The sequence below is a fragment of the Pteropus medius genome, unplaced genomic scaffold, assembly GCF_902729225.1.
Source record: "Pteropus medius unplaced genomic scaffold, Ma_sr-lr_union100, whole genome shotgun sequence".
Lineage (NCBI taxonomy): Eukaryota > Metazoa > Chordata > Mammalia > Chiroptera > Pteropodidae > Pteropus > Pteropus medius.
Window position 1 is genome coordinate 27,521,585 of NW_024340849.1, and position 14,539 is coordinate 27,536,123.

At 42.1% G+C, this 14,539-nt stretch overlaps 1 pseudogene; it reads right to left on the minus strand.

Moving 5' to 3' along the window:
* Positions 1–861: 861 nt before the first annotated feature.
* On the minus strand, positions 862–980 carry LOC120589803 (uncharacterized; annotated as a pseudogene).
* Between the last annotated feature and the right edge of the window lie 13,559 nt (positions 981–14,539).

Here is a 14,539-nt window from a genome sequence, read left to right on the forward strand (position 1 = left end):
TATGTACCTCCAAATATTGTTAACGGGCATTTAAAATGGTTCAGATTTTCTGAAAGATAATGTAGCAACAGGTATCAAAACCCTTTAAATTTTTTAAAAATCTACTTTTAGTGATATTTCATATGGAAATAAGTTGAAATTTGTCCCCAAATGTATAAAAGTGCCACAAATGTTATACTTCTAATTTTAAGAATTAATAAAGAACCTTCATGCCATCAAAAAAGGGCTTTGGTAAATATGTTTCCAAAAATTTAATATAATGTATTAAGTGAAAAAGTCTATTGCGTATAGCTTGAATATGAACTTAAATTTGTAAAACAAAATGAAAGTAAATAGAGAGAGACAGACACACACAGACAGACAGACAGACAGAGACAGAGACAGAGACAGAGAACAAGAGTGAGAATGTGAGTGAGAGATAGAATACACAGAAAATGTTAGCTATTAGGTGAGACTATAGATATGGTCTGTTTTCTTATGTCTTTCTGGTTTTTTAATTTAATGAATAAGCATTGACTTTAATATCAGAAAAAGAGAGTCATTTTTTAAATAGTGATTGCATCAGAACACTTATTTAGGTGGAAGTATTTAGATTAGAGTCAAATCTCCTTGAACTCCATTTATGCCTTAAATGTTGTACCCGCAAATAATCATCACTATCTTTATCTTCATAAAGACACCTTTGCTAAGCCCTTATTTCAAGCAGGTGGTATGTACTGGAGACACAGATATAGAATAAATTCACCAACCTCAAGGAATTTGAAGTCCAGATTGGCTTTATATGTGGAACTTTATGTTCCATTGAAGATTTAAATTGTATTTATCTTCTTTATTTTTCTTTTCTTTTTTATTTTTTTAAAACGCCTACAGCACTTGATATTCCTAGGTGGTCTCCTATCCAAGTACTAACCAAGCCCAAACCTGCTTAGCTTCCGAGATCTGACAAGGTCGAGCATGTTCAGGGTGGTATGGCTGTAGACTCATTTATTTTTCTTTCTCTGGGCTACAAATAGTCTTTGTCTTCCTTAGGAAGTTAAGAGAACTGTGCCCCAGGAAACTACAGCAAGGGTTAAACTTGACCTAATTGGCCCCAGGGAGGGAACCATTCTCCACACAAGATTCTAGTGGGAGTCTTCCTCTCTCCTAGGGCAAATCTGACAAAGATGCTCATAATATAATATAAGCTTTAATCAGCTCAGACTGCTATAACAAAGTACCATAGATGGGGTTGATTATAAACAACAGAAATTTATTGCTCACAGTTCTGGAGTCTGGAAATCCAAGATTAGGCCATGTTCATAGTCATGCGAGGGCCCTCTTCCTAATTGCCAACAGCCAACTTCTCATTGTTTCCTCACATAGTAGAAAAAGGTAAAGAGAGCTCTCTAAGTTCCCTTTTAAAAGGGCAGTAATTCTATTCATGAGGGCTCTACCATCATGACTTAATTACTTACCAAAGGTCCCACCTCCTAATACCATAGCATTGTCATTTAGGATTTCAAGATACGAATTTGGTGGGGCAGGGGCACAAGCATTCAATCCATTGCAATATATTAAGTGAAAAAGATACATAACTTTACCATGTAGAGCATGAATATCAACTTAAATTTGTAAAACAAAACAAACTTCCTCCCAACCTGTAGTGGACTGCCAATTAAGGATTCTGGAGGAAGGGCTTTCAACAGCATTAAATGTGTGAGCAAGAAGAAAAGCTGGATTAGGCAGAGTAGACTGTTCATAACCAGGGCACTCCCCACTCAAGTTTGTCAGTTAAGGATGACACCTCCTGATTTCTAATTTTGGAAGCCCTTGTAATTTAATTTTGCCTAAAACTTGACCATACATTCCAAGACTGGGGGAGAAATCCCAGTAAGGAGAACTACATAAGCAAAAGTGAAAAACTGGAAATGCTATTGTATCTGTAAAGAACAATAAATGGTTGCATTCTCTCCCATGTGGTTATTATTACACTTTGTCTCTGTTTTAAATTTAAAACCTATTTATCCCTCCTCACATCAAAACATGTCAAAAAAAAAAAAGCCATAAATTTCATTCACCCAACAAATTTGTCAACATAGAAGCCATTTTTTTCTTCTTTGTTTTACTCAAGATGTTTGGTCCTCCTACTTGGATTCCAAATGGGAGAAAATAATAATCAACGATTGATTTATTTGTGTGGACAAAATGATTTGATGCTGTTTCTTGTCATTGACAGAATGATCTGGGTGGAATTGCATTCCATGGATAAAACTGTGATGAAATGTTATTCGTTGGATGAATAAAGTTACAAGTCAAGAGAAATTGCTTTGGCTCACATAATATTTTTTCAGCCGTCAGTCATTTCTTGGCATTTGATCACATCATCGTCTCGGCTCCTATTATATTGACTTCGTTGTCTGTTATTAATTGAAGCATGACTTTTCTTTCAAAACTACAACGAATAGCACGAACTCAGGAAAATGGAAGAAGTTTCACTTTTACTTTTCCTAGCTTCTTGACGGGTCCTCTCCAGAGTAACTCACCTTCCTTACTGATATACTTCAAATATCAGAGATTATGCCCCACTTTTAAAGACATACATTCTGAAAGGAAATTTTTCATGAATTGACTTTATTCAGCATGTCTTCAAATGGCCTCATGAAGACACCAACTTTATAATAAAACTTTCTTGCTACGAAGTAAGAATATTACATTGCACCGAGAAATAAAGCACTGATAACATATCACAGCCTAGGTGCATCCCACAAGCAAAATGTTGAGTGAAAGAAGCCAGACACGAAAGATGCATACTGAATGAGTACATTTACATAAAGTTCAAAATTAGATTTGACTCTTCACTGATGTAGGAAGTCTAGGTGAATGGCTACCCTTAGAGGCAGTGACTGGGAGGTAGCAGGAGGGTACTTATACTCTGGTATAGTTCTGTTTTTTGATCTGGGTGGTGGTTACAGAGGTATATTCACTTTTTTAAAAAAGCCCCTCATGCTATACCCTTTCACATGTATATTTTAATAAAAACTTACTAAATGAAAAATTGTTTAATTACTATAAAAAAAGAGATGTCTTTTTTAGCCCTTCACTGATTAGATGTGGAGGTGAGAGGAAATCAGACTGTAATGTGACCTCCAAGTTTCTTTCATGCATTCGTGAGTGGGTATACAGAGGACAGAAAGGCACAGTGGAGGATCGTTTGTGGAGAAGAGGAGGGATTGGTTTGGAAAAGCTGAGTTCGAGGTGCCTACAAGTCCGGACACTCGGTCTAAACTCAAAAGGACAACCGAGATGGAATATGTATATATATATTGAAGTATATATTTAGGAGTTTTCTGTGCACTGATGACAACTAGATGAAACTGACAGGGGAAAAGCAAAATGAGAAGGGGAGTTAAAGAAGGAGCAGGAGGAGGCCATATGCTGAGCTGCAAATTTCCATCCCCCGAGACACAGGCAAAGTAGACTTCTTGGCCACTGAATCTTCATGGAGCAAGACCTGCCCTTGGGGCTCATCCCAACCATTAGGAGCTGGGGCTAATCCCAGGGCCAGCCCTTTCCTCAGTTGACCACCTGAACCTTGACCTCAACTTTTCACATTCATACCAAGGCTTCTTACAATATTTGATGAATGAATGAATGCCTCTTGACAAGTCCTAAGTCATAAGAGCATTGCTAGTTTTTTGCAATGCCAAATAAAAATGAAATAGAAACCACAAATGAATGTATTTGGGGTGTATGTGTGTGTGTGTGTGTGTGTGTGTGTGTGTGTCTGTGTAAAGTGTGCAGAAAAATTTGTGGTGTTGAAATTACAGAACATAACTGGAGGGAAATTATGAGCCATAGGTACAGGAGTTTTATATGGAGTTTAGGTAGAACAGTGGTGTGTGGAAGGAGGCACAGTTATTAACATTTCTCTCATTTATATTTTCCTGTCCCCTTCTTCCAGTTCAATAAAGACACCCATAAAATAACTTATTTTATTATATAGGCAGTCAATAATATGACAACAGGCAGGTCAGCAAAAATGACAGTTTTATCCACAACATGGAAATTACCAAAGAAAACCATTGTTTGTTTTGAAATTAATGCCTCTTAGAATCAATAATACATTGGAAAATTGACTACAATGTGTTTATGGTGGTTTTCAGCAGGGCTGCAGGGTCCACTGGCTCCCTTTCTACCACAGTGGTTAAATTAGTAAGTCACTGTGCATGCTAGTTATCCCATTGTCCATCTCATTCTTATAAAAGAGTACCTGACACCTAATAAGAGCCCAGGAAATATTAACAACTATTTTTCAATTTGCATTTTGGGTATTAGTGTTTGGTCACTTATTAGTGAAGTAATCACTATGAATTAACAACACTAACCATATTAAGGGTTTAGTGTGTCTGTCGATGCCAACCTTATATTGGCTCTGTGCTACAGACCCTAAGGAAACTCATAAATAACACAAAGCCCCTCTTAAGGTCAGAGCCTAATCTAACCAAGAAGAGTTTAGGCCACATCTGTGTCAACCACTCTGTTTTCCAGATAAGGAAAAAATGAGGTCCTAAGAGATAAAAAACAAAACAAAACAAAAACTAAGTCTAGAACTCGAATTCACTGAATCCCAGCTTGGGGAACTTGGAACTATAGCATCTCATCTCTTCTGTACTAAAAATTTCATAATTGCATAAGAAAAAAATGCAAGAAATATTTAAAACGATGAAAATCAATGTGTTCATGGTTGGTGGTTCCCGCTCTACTCGTGACAGTGTTCACAGAGGGGAGGGATCTCAAAGGCAGTGTGGTGTAATAGGAGGGAATGGTAGTCTAAGAGTCATGAATTCAAATCTCAGCTCTGCCACCTTCTAGCATGATGACGTGACATAAGCTACTTCAAAAAGAAAATAAAATATAGAATTTCCAGGAGCTTCTTTATTAAGGAGATAAAAATATCTTCCTTAGAGGTAGCTCTCAGGAATCAATCAAATAATGTATAAAAAATAACAAAGCACCTGGCACATTAGACACTTGGTATATGTTAGCTCCTCCCTTTTATTCTTTCTTTCCTGGAGCAGCCAGTCAGAGGTTCACAGACGCTATAGACTAAAGATGAACTCCAAACAATTTGGATGTTTTTTTCCTCCCCTGAGTTGGCGTGTTGAGTGTTGCCATTCCATATACACAACCACCTCAAAATCTGAGCTGTGAATTCCAGTCTTCAAGGTCATGACTTGCTTGACTCTGCTTCCCCAGGTGTGGGGGAGCCTCAGTCACAGCTCAAGCTCATTCTCTAATGTACAGTCTAGGAGAACAGAAAACAGCTGTCCACCAGCCTTCTCACTTACTGCATGCAGCACCACTGGTTGCCAATACATAGACCAACCATGCAGAACCAAGGTCTCCCACTTTATCTCTTCTTCTAAGAAATAAGTAAGTTCTCCTAAGATTATTTGAGAAAATCCGCATTTCTTTTTATTTATCAAGAGAATTGTCCCCTCAAAAATAAATGAACGAAGATGAAGTTCACTGACTGCACCAGAGAGCCTTTGGGTAACTGGGCACTAACCCTGACTACTCATCCACTTGGGGTCTGCATGGACAGTCTCCATCACCAGGTCCTCCGGGTAGGCTCCTTCCCTCTTGAGAATAACAGAAACTTGCTGTATTTGGCCCTCTCTTCCTGGGCTACAGACTGTGTCTCAGGCCCTTCCCATCTGTAATGGAGGGAATTTGGAATGTATTCCCTTTTTGAGAGCTTTGCATAAAGACAGAACTGAGGAGACACTAGAAGCAACACCCTGAGCCCCGTCCTGCAGGCTGATCTTCTCCCAGCAACTTCCTGAAGGGTTCCAGGCTCAGGGCCCTTGTCTGCCCCAAGCCAGGGGAGCGTTACATAGGGAAACAAGGGCAGAGGGAACTGGAACTGGGCTGTGGCAGATATGGTGCTAATTGGAGCAAAAGATTTTGCCAACTGGAAATAGTAGCTCTAGACGAACTTAGACCCAAGGAACTCTGTGACGTTCTCAGAGCCTGCCTCTGGCCTGGCTTCCTCCACACACACACAACCTCCCCCACCGCCCCAGGAAAACGAGACGAATTCCCATGAAAGCAAAGCAGAAAAAGCTCAAATGAATCAATTAAGAGCAAATATAAAGATATAACAACTTGTATCTATTTTTCTCCTATCTCTCTGTGAATTTTAAAGTCTTTATAAGAGTAGGAATATTTGGCCCAGAGCCTCAGGACTTGCTGGTCAAGCTAATTTAAGCTTCACCACCGAAGAGACTAAAGGGGTCATTGGATGGCCTTGGCCAGGAGCTGTCCACAGCCTGCCAGAGCTGTGCTAGCCCCTGGGTTGGGCACTCTGCAGATCCCTGAGGACTGGTTTTGCTAAGGTATGACACCTATGACATGCCGTCTTCCTGAGTTTCAAGAGTCTCCTCGCCTAGATTACAGGCCTGCCTCCGAATCCCACAGTGCTCTGCTATACTTTGTCCCTTCTAGCCACCATTATCTGTGTGCATCGATCCTAACAGTCATGTGAGGTGGGTGTACAGGGCACATCTCATATCCTTTTAGCCACATAGCTAGTCCAGTGCTTTACTCTGAAATATTAGATAAATGAATGAATAAAAAATAAATTAGGAGTGACAGCCATCTCCCCTTTAAATATACATGTTTGCTATCTCCTTCATCTTTCAATAGCCTCATAGGGCTAGAAAGGCTACAATTATTAAGCTCATCTTATAAGTTATGAAACACGAGTTAGATCTATGACTTTCCCCATGGGCTGTAACTCATCTGTGGTGAAGCCAGCCTGGTGCTCCCCACCCTGGAGCCCTGCCTCGGTGCTCCTTCCCCAGCATAGCACTACCTCTTCACCAAGCCACTGGGGCTTGAAGGGCATGCTGGACACAAATATCCAAAAGCTTAAGAGCCATCAGCAAAAAACACAGAAACCAGATATGGTCCATCTCTTCAATAGCAAATAAATAATTAATAGTGATAGCCATACCAGAGTTTTAAGGAAATGTCAGGCACTTCAATTATGTCATTTGGGTAAAATATATAGACTGAATCCTTCAGAATAAAAATTATTTTCAGCTAGAACTCATTTCCAAAGAAAGGAAACAAAGGATTCCAAATCCAACAGCATCTCTTTGGGATGAGTTCATTTATTGAGTCATTAACTAAAGACTCTTTGAGTGCCTACTCTGTGCCAGGCATGGCTCTGAAAGCTGGGATATAGTGGAGGAGTAGGGGGTGAGTCAGAGGCTTTCTGTCCTCGTGGAGCCTATGCCCTAGTGGGGGGAGGTAGACAATACAAACTAAACCAAATAAACAAGTAACATGGCATCAAAATGTAATGAGTGCTATAAAGAAAATAAAACAGAGAGGTATAATAGAGGGCGATTAAGGAGCTGCTTTAAACTGTGTTTCAGGAAAGGCCTCTTGGAGGAGGTGACATTTAACTTGAGATCTGCCTGACAGGAAGGAGACGGCCTCATGAAGATGCTGGAGAAGAGCATTCAGACAGAGGAAACGACCGGAGGTAAGGACAATGTTGGGGCTTCTGAAAAACTGTAAGGTCATCATAGGGAGAATGTGATGAGCAAGAAGAGAGAGGAATAAGATAACATGGAAGAGCTTGGCAAGGACAGACTTGCAGGCCAGGAAAAGAAGTTTGGATCTTTGTCTCAATGTGATAGAAAGACGTTGCAGGGTTTGGGCAGAGGAGCGCCTAATTTGATTTATGTTCTGAAAATGTCATTTGCTTTGTGAAGAATGGATTTAAGTAAGGGGTGGAAGCAAGGAGATTAGTTAAGAGAAGGCTATTGTAATATTCCCCACTGTGAAGATTGTGACCTGTCCTGAGTGGAAGGGAAAATTTCACAAAGATATAGAATATGATTTTAAGCAAAGTCAGTAGTATTTGCCAATGAAAGAATCCAGGGACTGAATGAGTGAGCTAAATTAGGATGAGGCTTCTCATAAAGGAGCAAGCTAAATTAGGATTGGGCCTCTGCTTGGCTTCAGCAACTAGATATATGATGGTGCCATTTACTGGGACCGGGGAGAGAAGTCAATGGAGGAAATCAAGAGCTTCTTTTCTGAGTTTTTTGAGGCCTGAAATTACTTTCAGACATCCAAGTGAAGAGGAGAAGACTGTTGGATACATGAGCTTCAAGATCACAGAAAAGGCCAGGCCTACACATTTAATTTCTGAGTGAGTTATTGACATAGTGTTAGTAATTAAGGTGAAGAAATTTCTCTGAAAAGTGATAATGTAATTAAAGAAGAAAAGAGGGCCCAGGATGATGTCCCAAGCATTCTAACATTCAGGTAAGTCAGAAGAGCCAGCACAGATGAGTGAGATGTGGGCAGTGAAGCAGTGAACACTTGGGAGAGTATTGAATCAGAGCACTATGTCCTAATATAATCATGAGAGGCTTCCTGGAGTAAGTGGTATCAAGGCAAAGCATTAGAGACTCAGTGGGCAATGTAGAGCAGTGCAGGGCATTCCAGTGGATGTAAAACTATGAACAAAGACCTGCAGTAGAGCTCAGGTAGTAAGGATCAGTAGCGGTAGACTGGAAAAGGAACCGGATCTAGGATCACTGCCCATGTGTTGGGGTCCACCAGGGAGGCTCAAAGCAAAGGGCTGTGTGAAGGCAGGAGGAAGCCAAGGCTGACTGTATCTCCCTCAGCCCACTGTCTCGCCTGGGCTTCAGACACTTTATTAAATGCCCTGGGAGTCAGGCCTGAGCATCCAAGGCTATTGCTTCCTCCCTCCCCAACCCCATTAACAACAGGCCACATACAGGGCTGTCCAGAACCCAGGTCCCTTTGTCCACTGTGCAACCAGACCATCAGCAGCCCTGGATCAAACCCCTTCTTTAACTGCTGTTTGCTTATGGGAGGGATGCAATGGAGAGCCTTTAACCCAAGTATTCAGGAAATTAGCTCGACTTTAAGCTCTACTCTTTCCAGCGAACTTTCTGTAAACCCCTCTCTGCCCCAAATTAAGGTGGTTCTATTTTAAGGTCATATCCCAGTCCCTCTGTAAGCTAAGGTGCCTTGTCTTTCGAACTTTCCTCCTTATCTGTTTCTAAAAGTTTGCTTAATAGACCCAGTTTCTCTAGGTTTTACTTATTTTGTAGGAAATTTATATCCTACCTCAAGAATCTAGGTTTCAGTCTGGGCAAATCATATTCCATCTGAAGTGTCCCCTGATACCTGTCAGCTGGTGAAAAGATTCTCATCTTCATGCCCGAAAGCAAGAAAGAGTCTAGAGCTGGGCCTGAGATCCAGCTCCTCGGAAGAGGAAACTGTTCTCATGGAGATGCCTGTGAGACAACCCAGGGAGGTGGCTGCCTGGTTAAGACGGAAAGCTTCCTGGAAGAAGAGAGGATGAATTGGATGATTTCTGTATTGGCATCTTTAACATCACTCCAGTGTAAAGCAAAGCCCCCGTAAGTACGTGCACACACACGTGCATATTTGCACGCATTACATACACACGCAAATCATGTTCACAAATCAACCTGGGCATACAAACCACTCAAGTGATGCTAGTAGTGGCCCCTTAAATATGTCCCCTGGTTAATGTTCATGTTTTCACATATATGTGCACACACCTGTGCAGTATTCACTTTCAGCCTGGCCTTCTTCCTTGGATAGGGAAGACACTGACTTTTCTGCCTACCAGTATCTAACAATATACCTGGTGCTCCATTAGAGCTCCTCCTGCCACCACTGCCATCTGATCTGAATGGGGGCTGATGGGCTGACCCCACGTGTTTGGGACATCCTGCTCTTAGCGCTGCCTCTCTGTCCAGTGCCCTGGCTCTAGTCAGCTGTAACCATTTACACATGTTAATGTCTTATTTGTGTCTTTTCTTGAGCCTTTTAAATATGCATGCATGTCCTAAATACTAGCCTGTGGCAGACACCACATCTTTCAGATTAGGCCAGGAAGCGTGGGACTCCCTCAGGGTGCAGACTGTTTGTCTTCCACCAAACTGGAGACATGTGGTGATGGTGTGCAGTCAACCCACCTAAGCTATAGGCTGCTCTGAGGCTGGGACCTTCACGTCTATTTTACCAGGGCCCTCTGTCTGGCCCAGTTTGGGGCCCGGCACGCAGAAGATACTCTGTAGGAGGCATGAGAATGTCCGAGGTCAGGGGAGTTATTGACCTCCCTTTTCCTGAGTACTAGTGTACTAGCATGCTATCTGTCCTCCTTTTAGCCACTGCACACAGAAGAACAGTTGTCACAAGGACCCAGTCTTGGTTGTGCTCCATAACCATCTCTGGAGACGAAAGGCTACATGACATAGCCTGTCTGCTTGGGTCCAGTTTCAGAAGTACCAGGAAAACCCCTTGGATATTCCTAAACCTTGCCCACCTACTGGTTGATGCCCATTTTCTCTTCTATCTCTGGGGATAAAATGCAGAAGGCAAGTCTCCCTTGGAAGATGACATACTGGTTCTGACATTATTCCCTCTAACAGGTCAGTGTCTGATCCCAGTGCCTCTTTGAGGGAAGGGCTGAGTACAGGAGCTCTGGGGGCCTAATCTTGGTGATGGTTCAGGAAAATGACGACTGAGTAACAGATGGAAACCCAAATCGAACCCTCACACTATGTTCTGTCTTCCCTAGTTCTTGCACTATTTCTCTTTGCTATCTCTCCTCCACTAACAAGCTTCCCTCCTACCACCCACCCAAAGTGTAATAAAGAGTATCTAGAGGAAAAAAGATTGTGGAGGCAAGCAAGAGCACCCACTTCTTCGAGAAAGTGCGCAGTCTCTTAGACCTCTCAGAAGGGTCAGGAGGTATAGAGCAGAGTGGCCTGGGATGACTTCTCCGTTCAGAGCACCAGCGCCCCCAACTTGGGTACTCTGCACCACTCTGTCATCCCGCTATTACAGGAGCTCAGACAGAGCTTTGGAGCCAGCTGTTGACCACCAGAGCCTCTGGGAAATGGTAAGCAGCTTGAGTAAGAACTAGGTTTTATTTCTCTTTATGTTCCATGTGCATAGCAAGCATTCAATGAGTGCTGAAAGAACTACGAACACAGGGAGGACTTAGCATAGGGGGGCTCCCCAAAAAGCAGACTCTGAGATAAAGATTGGCAAACAGGAGGTTTATTGGGATGTCCTTAGGCCCCACACCTATGGGGCAGTGCTAATCCTTATATGTTTTCTGATCTCAGACAAGCAACCTCAAACCTCTCTGACTTCTCTCAATTTCTCTTTCTGATTCTTTCCTCCATTTCCTCCAGAGATCAGAGTTCATAAACAATCTCAAAGGCTCCCTTTCCCTCCAGGCTCAAATACTGATACCACAGGACAGAAATTAGAAAACGTCCACCCCTGTAAAAGAAATTAGTGAGATCTAATTCTTAAAACTGTTCCCCGGCATCATCCTATCCTTTCTTTCCAGTCCACTGGAGAAGACAGAGTTGATCAAAGTCCTTCTAAAACAACCAGCTTCTTGGGCCCATTCTTACCCATGGGTAAGAGGACATTTATAAGGGAAGTCCTTTGTTATGTGGAGTGGTGGTGCTATTCAGAGTTTAAGAAAAGCCAGCCTGCCCAAAATAATGTACCCTACCAGCCTGTGGCCACTGCCTGAAATTCGGCCATCCAGGACATCCTTGTTATATTAGTCAAAGCCTCTCTTACAATGTCAATGCCAAAGAAATGAAGAAACAAAGCTATTATACTTTAGGGTCTGTTTGAAGTTGTGCCCTATGAGCTGGTTTTATTAGTGATTGTTAGGACAGAATTAAGGCATTGGTCACTTAAAAGAAAAAGACGGATTTATAGATGGTCTGCTGCCTAGCAAGGCTGCCTGCTCGAAAGTATTGGCTACCATTGCTTTTCTTATTTCACAAAAATTCCCCCGACAAATAAACACAGAGAATTTCCCAGCCTGGGCTTGTACTGCGCAACCTTGGACAGGCATTCTTAAGTTTCTCCAGTTACACTCAAAGGGAAACCAATTTATTTGTCCAAATAAAAAACATAAGTACCAAGTGTTTAAAAAGCAAAGGGGGATAGAAGTGACTTCTGGACAACTTTCCACTGTAAGTAAATTTTGGTTTCTTACCAATTTTCTCAATGACCTGAAAGTCGTGTGGGTACAGCCATGCATTTCCTGGCAAGAATTTCCCTTAAGAATGAACCTCCTCATCCATTGCTTTGCATAAACATGAACAAAGTGTGGAAAATAAAAAATGTTCCAAACAGGAGATGCAAATATTTTAGGTTCTTTGCTACAGAAAAAGAAAACATCATCCTGCTATGATTTTCTCTTTACTCCTTCCCTCATTCTCTTCCTCTCTTTCTACCCACTGTTTACTGAGCCCCAGAATTTTTCTCCATCATATAATACAACCTTGGAAATAAATACTAGCTCCAGTTGTATGGCATGGAAAAACAGGATGGGCCTAAAGGAAAGTATTCATCATAAGGAAATCAAGCAAATTTGTGCATTAGATAAGGCTGGATGGCTTTTGCCTTCTCCCATTCCCTCATTCAGGTAGTTTCCACGTTAACATTCTAAGAATAATATTCGCCCTTGCCCTAGTACTTGGCCAATATCAAGCCTGGAGAGGAAGAATTTCAAAGGTCCTTCATAGTATCCAGGGACTCAGTGCTGTTAACTTTCGTATACCAACTTGAGCCAGGGAACTTTCTTACATAATTCTGGTCATTGCCTTCTCTCCTTGTTTCTGTGTATGAATCCCAGTCCTCATAATCAACCTAATGTCCAGCCACTCCAGGATGTGCTGCTCTAGACCCCAGCTACCACCCACAGGGACAGCCAAGCTGTTGACTAACCCCATGCTTGCTTGCTGACTTTGCCTAAATCGGCTGACTCCTGGGTTCCTCAGTTTTATGTTGCCTACCCTTCGGACCCCACTGCAGAGAAACAGTAGAGAGGAGCTGTGAAGAGCGTGTCATCTCCAGTGAGCTAGTCTGGGATGGAGTCCTGGTACCATTTACCAACTGGTGGACCTGAGAATGCCATCGCCTCATTCTCACTCTACTCTCTCACCTGTAAAAGGAAGAGCAATATTACCTGTCTCACGGGTTGGCTGTGAGGAGGAAAGCTGTTAATACACATAGATTGCTGAGAATAGTGCCTGGCACACGAACATACTCTTGGACTGTTTGCTTCCTCCTAGGCTGTTCCCCACCTTGGGCAGCTTGTCCACTGGGAGAATCCCACTGCTGATCGGCCATGCCCACTGAGTACTAAGTTTTCTGTCCATTGGACTGAACTCCCCTCGCCCCTACCAGTATCTGCCCCATGCTATTGAGCCAATCTAATTCCAGGACCTACTCCCTTCCAAGTCCTGGCCACAGCCCCCCTAAATTACTATAGATTAGACAGTACTGAATATAAAACATCTTACCCAAAAATCATTTATCGAGCACTTACTATGTGCCAAATACTATACTGCATGTGAGAATATACAATAAAAAACTTCTACTGTCTTTTCTTCTCGAGAGCTTAGAGTCCATTACTTTTATAAAAAGTCTCTAAAATCACAATGAGAGTTTATAGCAAAAAGAAATCTTGCTTTCCCTCTGAAATGAGACTATTGCATTCATTTAGATTCCCCTTAAGGTGTGTTGGATGTCTGTGGTTTTTGAGGCTGAGTTCTTGGGGTTGACTGAGATGGGGAGAATTGAGTCACCTATCCCCCAAACCCATCAGTCGACTTTCTCTGGGATATGGGACACACAGATCTACAGGGAAGGGACTCTGAAGAAGAATCCCTTTGGCAGTTCTCCAGTTCTTAAATATAAAGTCTCTTGTTTCCAGCAAGAGACTGTGTTTACAGTGGCTATACTGGGAGGCAGATTTTGCTATAAACTTAGAAAACCAATGAAAATTGGTGATCCTTGCTTCTTTTCTGTTTCATTCCATCACTACTATAGGCTGAATGGTTGTGTCCTCCCAAAATTCATATGTTGAAACCTAATCCCCAATGTGTTAGTATTTGAAGGTGGTGCCTTTGGGAGTTCATTAGGTCCTGAGGGTGGAGCCCTCATGAATAGAATTAGCACCCTTTTAAAAGAGACCCAGAGAGTTCTCTAGTCCCTTCCACCATGTAGGGTTATAGCAAGAAGATGGCCCTCACCAGACACTGAATCTGCCAGGGCCTTGGTCTTAGACATCCAGCTTCCAGAACTTCAGCAATAAATTTGTGTTGCTTATAAACCACCCAGTCTGTGGGATTTTGTATAGCAGCCTGAACAGACTAAATCAATAACTGTCCCATTTATTCCAATCCTTAAGATAGTTCATAGGTGTTCACAGGTGTTCATACATAGTTTCCATCTTTCCGCTAAGGGGAATAAAAGGTTTTTTCAGTGAGCTTAGTTACTCGGTGGAGATGAGACCTGAATGTATTTCCTGTCACAGGGCTTTTAGCCAGCACTAACTGGTGATCGCAAGTGCCCCAGCGTGAGGAGCAGGACTTACGCCAGCCTTTATCATGCCCTCAAGCAGGGTGGGCATGCATGGGGGTGTGCCTCG